A 6316-nucleotide genomic window follows, 5' to 3' on the forward strand; every position below is an offset into this window, starting at 1 on the left:
GGGGGGCGGGGGGCGGGGAAGACCGGGCCCGTGCCTCCCCCCAGCCAGGGGCGCAGTCCGCAGGCTGGTTGCGCTCCTTCCTTCCGCTGCACCCCTTTATGTCACCATGGCAACCCCCCGCGTGGTCCTGCACAGCGTGGAAGCGCCCCAGGGTGTCAGGGCCTCCTGGGAGGGCTGGGCAGCAGGCTGCAGGGTGCTGGGCTGGCCTGGGGGGCCCGCATGCCGCTCACTCGGTGGGGGCCTCAGGGCTGAGCTGTGTGGAGAACAGGACAGGGTCAGAGGAAGCAGCCGGGTCTCTGGGTTAGCAGACGGAGGTCATGCAGGACCTGACCTTGGCAGCCCCAGATTCGAGTACTACCACTGCCCAGCCTATTGGCGGCAGGATTTGAAGCCAGCCCCTTCATCATTGCCAGCCTGTTTCCGCACTTGTGAAAGGGGCTAACAACAGTGCTCATCTCAAAAGGTTGAGAGATTAAGAGCATACTAGGCATAATGAGAATCAGCCACTACAGCCATGTCTAGCACACGGTATCAGTAAATGGTGTGTATACACACACACACACACACACACACACACCACCCCCATACCACCCCCTGCCGAGTGGATTTAACTCACAGCCACTCTTCCCAAGGCTGTAAGTCTTTCAGGGAGCAGGGGGCGCATCTCTCTCCCTCAAGTGGCTGCTGGGGGTTTTGAACCGCCAACCTTGCAGTCAGCAGCAGTCCAACACTTGCCCGACAGCCCCACCAGCACTCCCTTCAATAAATGGTGGCTGCTCTCTATTATTCTTATGTGGCCATGCTATCAGGAGGGAAGAACATGGCCCTCTGTCAAGTCCAGGGTCGGGGACAAAGGGCCCCTTTGCACAGGATGGACGGGTGCAGTCAGAGCAGAGGGGGTGACGCGGGGTGGGCGGTGTTTGCTTCTGTTGCACACAGGTTACTAGGAGGCCCAGCCAACCCTAGCACACCTGACAGCAGCAGCCGCCGCCTTGCCATCCCCGAGCCCAGAACGAAGCTGAGACAAATCCAGACATAGGATGGACAAAGTGAGTCCACACGGTCAGGCCCCGTCTGTCTGTCAGTCAGCTGTCAGCTGGTGGGCCAGGGACAGGCTCAGGAGCAGCAGCTGGGAGGAGTCAAACCCAGGGCTGTGCAGGTGCTGCCTCAGCTGCCCGGGGAGGCCCTGGTTGAGTCACTGAACATCCCCTGGCCTCAGTGACCTTCTCTGTAACACTGTCACCCTGTAGTGTAAAACTGTGGCCAAGGGTCACCGAGTAAGTCCGTCTCAAGAGTGGGGCACAAGAGATGCTCAAGAAACAGCAGCTGTCAGTATGTGTCCCTAGTGCAGCCAGGAGTCCTTCATCCGTTGTGGGGGGGGGGGAGGCCCCAGGGGCCCCCGCCAGGCACAGTGCAGGGTGTGTGGGTGTGACCAAACCCAAGGAGCAATGGCAGGCACCCCCCTTGCTGGGAACCTCAGTCCACCCAGGAGGTCTGGACTCTGGCTCCCCAAGGGCAGGCCACCCTACCCAGCTCCCTGGAGAGAGCTAAGGCGGGCCCCCACACCCACACACAGCACATGAAGGTCCCCGTGTTCTCTCCCCAAACAGCACCATGTGTCCTGAGGCGAAGCACAGGGAGTGAGAATGCCAAGCAGCAGCTTTCTGAAAGCTGGGGGCCGGGGCCAGGGCCAGGGGGGTGGGGGGACGGACATCTGTGAAATCCCACCCAAGCACAAGCCATGCCCAAGCCCGCTCAGCATGGCCACTGAGCGTGGGTGGGGCTCACCCAGGACTCTACCAGAGGGGGTCACAGATGTCTCCCCGAGAACCCCTCCCCTCCCCCCCCCCAGCCTCCCAGCCCCAGTGCAGCTCACAGGAGCACACGGCTGCCTTGGGGGCTGCCTTTGGGAATGATAATGCTGAGACGATGGGATCCCAGGCGGCGGCGGCTCGCTGAAGACGGACACTTGCAGAAACATGAAGCGGGCTGGTCTAAACTGTTGACGGCAACGTATGTACAAGCACGCTGAACACAAATGACGTAAGATTTGGAAGAGGCCCCCTAATAAAATGATTAACTTTTAAAAAGAAAAAGAAAAGAGAGAGGTCTGGTCTAGGCACTGGGCGTGAGGGCCTGGTCCTAGGCTCTGTGGGGCATGCTGTGTGGCCCTGGGCACCGCCTGCCCCTCTCTGGGCCTCCTGCCTGTTAAAAGGGCTGGGCCAGATGCTCGCTGGGGCGGGCTCACCGCCTATACACCACCACCCGGCTCCTGTTTGGTGCCAGTCCCCGGGTGAGCCCAGCAGCCAAGCAAATGAGCACCTACAACGAAGGGTGACCAGGGAAGCCGTGGGGAGGGGAGGAGATGGGGGTGGACTTTCTGGGCTGGCCAGATTGGGAGGGCTGGCCCCAAGGAGGGAGATTTGGGTGCACACAAGCTCTGTGGGGGCTTGCTGCCATTCTGGCTGAGCTTGAGGTCCTGTGTACGCAGAGGGTGAATTCTCGTCCCTTTTTCCGCAGATGAGGGCAGCCCTCTGCCTGTGTCCACGCCCAAGCCCTACCCTTAGCTTGGGACCAGGACAGCAGCGCTGTGGGTGGGAGGTGGGAAGTCCCTGAGGGTGTCCTGCCCACTGCAGCCACAGGGCCCCACGAAAGAGATGCCCAGAGCACAGCAGGCCAGCACCTCCCCTCCCGCAGGGCTGTGGTCCCCAGGGCAGTAACAGCTTTTTAATGAAGCAGCCGGCAGAGGCTCCCAGGCATTGGGGGTCGTGGACCGCTACGGGAATCTGGCAATGCGCTCCCTTAAGAAAATATGCACAGATGCTGGGAAGTGCAGCAACCGCTTCCAGAAGTCCAGGCCCTGCCTCCTCCGCCCCAACAAGCACATCCACGGGCCCAAAGGGCACTGAAAGTAGCACGGATGCTCAAAGGACCAGCGGAGGGAGCTGCCCTGGAAGAAGCCCAGCCAGCGCTCCCTAGAGGCGAGGATGGGCAGACTTTGTCTTGGGGATTTGGGCACGTTGTCCAGGAGAGACCAGTCCCTGGAGAAGGGCATCGTGCTTGGTAGAGTCGGACTGACACCACAGCTGCAGTCACGGGCTCCGGCAGGGGGACGGACGGCTGTGAGGCAGTGTTGCCCTCCGTTGTGCACGGGGTCGCCACGGCACTCAACCACTACGGAGCCTAATGGTTACACTGCAGACTGTGGCCTGACAACCTGGGTTCAAGCCCACGCGCCGCCACGCAGTCTGCCCAATCTTGGGCCAGGGACAGAATTTCTCCTATAGGACCATCTTCCGCACTTTGCAAGGCAGACCCAGAGTTGTGCGTGGCCCACAGGGGTGCTGCCTAAGAGCCACCTGCTTAGGTATCAGACGCAAACCAGCCACCTTCCGTGAATCCCAGTGACCTCATTGTGGGAGAGACGCTCTCCCCCGGGCTGCAGTGGCCGGGTTTTCGTACCAGGCTTTCTTCCAGGAGCCCCTCTGGGTGAGTGGGAACCACCTACCACTCGGGGGGTGGTGAGCTTATGTCGAGGGGGGAGGACAGTTGCACAGCTGGAAGGGCGTCACCAATGCCAGCGAGCACAGAGGAGCTGGGGCTGGGGCTGCTTCCTGCGGGGTTTCTGGGCTTCACCGCGTCCGTGGGAAACCCCCATGAACTTTTCATTCCATTTCATTCCTTGTAAACGCTCAACAACAACAAAGTAAAACAAATGACGCAATAAAATGAAAAAACATGGACCAGAGAAAGGGCAGAGGGATCAGAGGGGTGGGCCACGTCGTCCCTGTCCCCAGGAAGGCACCAGCAGCTGCTGTGTAAACAAAGTGCTGACCACCCAGCTTGCTGGCAAGGGGCCCCCAGCACTGCCCACTGCTGCCAGACCCTCCTCCTCACCTGCATGCCAGAGCCCCTGGGGCAGAGAACTGAGGGGCTTTTAATCGCCCTGGAACTGAGACCACCCAAGCTCCCTACCCACCCCGCAACCCCCCCCAACCCCCGCCTCTTTGCTGACATCAAGTCCCTGTGGACATCAACACCACCAGTTGCTCTATACTCCGGCCTGAGCCTGGCCTCGCCCAGCCAGACACCAAACTAATGTGGTCCCGCCTCACCCCAGGCTGCCAATGAAGTTCCCATGGCCTGGAATGCCTCCCCGTGCCCCTGGGACACTGACTTGTCCTCCAAGACCCCTCTGCAGTCAATCGGGCACCCCACCCTGCCCTGCCCTGCCTCTCACCCCTCAGCAAGGACCCTGGAGACCCAAACAGAATACAGATGTGCACTCCCGCACCAGCCAGTATGGATTTTGTTTTTTTTTAATTTGGGATTAGTTATCAAGATTTTAAAATCAGGAGATTTTATGTAAAATGCAGAACTTCTAAGTTCTCTTTAAAGAGGTCCTGGTCCGGGGGCCACACACAGCAGCTCCTGCAGTGGCTATCCTCAAATGGGCCTGGGGTTGGGTCCACACAGCCTTCTCCTCCCCACACGTCTCCCTGCCCAGCCATGCAGAAGCTCTGGTGCTCGAATGCATGGCTGGGCCCATGGGAGCCTGTGGACCCGAGGGCTGGACCACGGCGCGCTGACCTGCTGCCACCCGTCAGCGCTGCATTTCGGTGGCGCCTCTCCCCAGGCGTCTGGGCGTCCCTCAGGAGATGGAGCAAACAGTTGTTATACCCCGGTTTACAGATAAGGAGACTCAGACTCCCATGAGGCGGGGACTGGCCAGTCTCAGAAGGGACAGCTGGTCTTGGTAGAAGCACTAGTTTGCTTCTTGATGTCCAAATTGGCCTTTCTGCTCCCAGATGCTCAGGAGTCTCACCACCATTCAGTCTACTAGCGGGCGTTGTGATTGTCGCATTCCCTAATGCAGTCTTTACTACCAGCCTGGGCCCGGTGGCAGTGTACTCGTTGGGCCACTAACTGCCAAGGTCAGCAGTTCAAAACCACCAGCCAGCTCCGCAGGAGAAAGACCAGGCTTTCCGCTCCTATAAAGAGTTACAGTCTTGGAAACTCACAGGGGCAGTTCTACCCTGTCCTATAGGGTCGCTCTGAGTCAGCACTGACTCAACGGCAGTGAGTTTGTTTGTTGGTTTGGGGTTCCTGGTTCAGCATTTTTATCTATCAACTCGTTTAATCCTGACAACCAATCCTGTCATCAGCCACATTTACAGTTGAGGAACAAGAGGCTCAGACAGGGCTAGTCGCTTGCCCCAATCGCGCAGCTAGGCAGAGCCCAGACCCCATGAGAGGTGCAGCTCCTGAGTCCACAGGGGAGCCCCAGTGGGGGTTGGGAGAGAAGGTGGGACCCCAGCCAGTGCCCCTCATGGAGCCCTAGCCAAGGGGCTGAGGGTAATGAATGAGATGCTCTAGCCGCTGTGGAGATGCCTGGGCAACGCAGCACTGCTGGGAACACCGCAGTAACGCCGTGGTCACTGCTCGTGAGCTGAGAGTCACTCTCTAGCCCAGCCCCACCTGAAAGCGTTCTGGTCCCTCTCAGGGACCCTGGAGGCAAAGGGTCAGGGGGACAAGGGTCTTTTTGGAGAGTACGCTGTCTCCATATGGGAGCCAGGTGAGGGGACCCAAGTTGGGCGCTGATCTATGGCTCCAGAGCTCCCTGGAGGCAGGCGCAGAGACAGCTCCCTGGTTCTCGTGGTGGCATGCATGTGCATCAAAGCCTGAGAGGGGCTGCAGGTACCAGCTTGCCTCGCACACAGCGTGAGCGGCCGTCCCTATGACCTCCAGGCGTGGCTCTCAGGCTCTCGGAGCCCCAGTCTTCCCCTGTAAATGGGATGTTACTATTTGGCTTCCTGGTAGAGCTGCAGCAAAGACTGAGGATGTGATGCATGTCAAACCTTCAGTTCAGTGCCTGGAACGTCCGTTAAACATGACCAACCCACTTAACAGATGTGGGAACTGAGGTTCAGGAAGGAACTGGTTCAAGGCCACATACCGGATTAGCTGCAGAACCAGGAGCAGCAAGAGAACCGGCTCCACGAAGGAGTGGGTGGGGCCAATCACATTGGCACGAGGAACGAGCCAGTCTGTATTTACAGAGCACCCACAAGAGGCCAGGCCTGGTGCTCAAAAAACACCATGCTCACTGCCATGGGGCCGATTCCGACTCACAGCACACTTATAAAGACAAGCTAGAACAGCCCCTGTGGGTTTCCGAGACTAACTCTTCATGGGAGTGGAAAGCCTCATCTTTCTCCTGAGCAGCTGGTGGTTCCAAACTGCTGACCTTGTGGTTTGCAGCCCAACTCGTAACCCACTGCGTCACCGGGACTCCTAGGCCTGGTGCTGGACACTG

General features: G+C 59.1%; 1 long non-coding RNA gene across 1 annotated transcript in view; it reads right to left on the bottom strand.

The window, feature by feature from the left end:
* Positions 1-17: 17 nt before the first annotated feature.
* The window catches only part of LOC123521069, a 22543-nt gene continuing 16244 nt past the window's right edge, over positions 18-6316 (bottom strand). The window contains exon 3 of the long non-coding RNA XR_006679560.1: positions 18-253. This is a non-coding gene — a long non-coding RNA (uncharacterized LOC123521069). The remainder of the gene's footprint in view (positions 254-6316) is intronic.

Source organism: Echinops telfairi, unplaced genomic scaffold (assembly GCF_000313985.2).
Source record: "Echinops telfairi isolate 266 unplaced genomic scaffold, ASM31398v2 ScPeMD7_7469;HRSCAF=8507_0, whole genome shotgun sequence".
Lineage (NCBI taxonomy): Eukaryota > Metazoa > Chordata > Mammalia > Afrosoricida > Tenrecidae > Echinops > Echinops telfairi.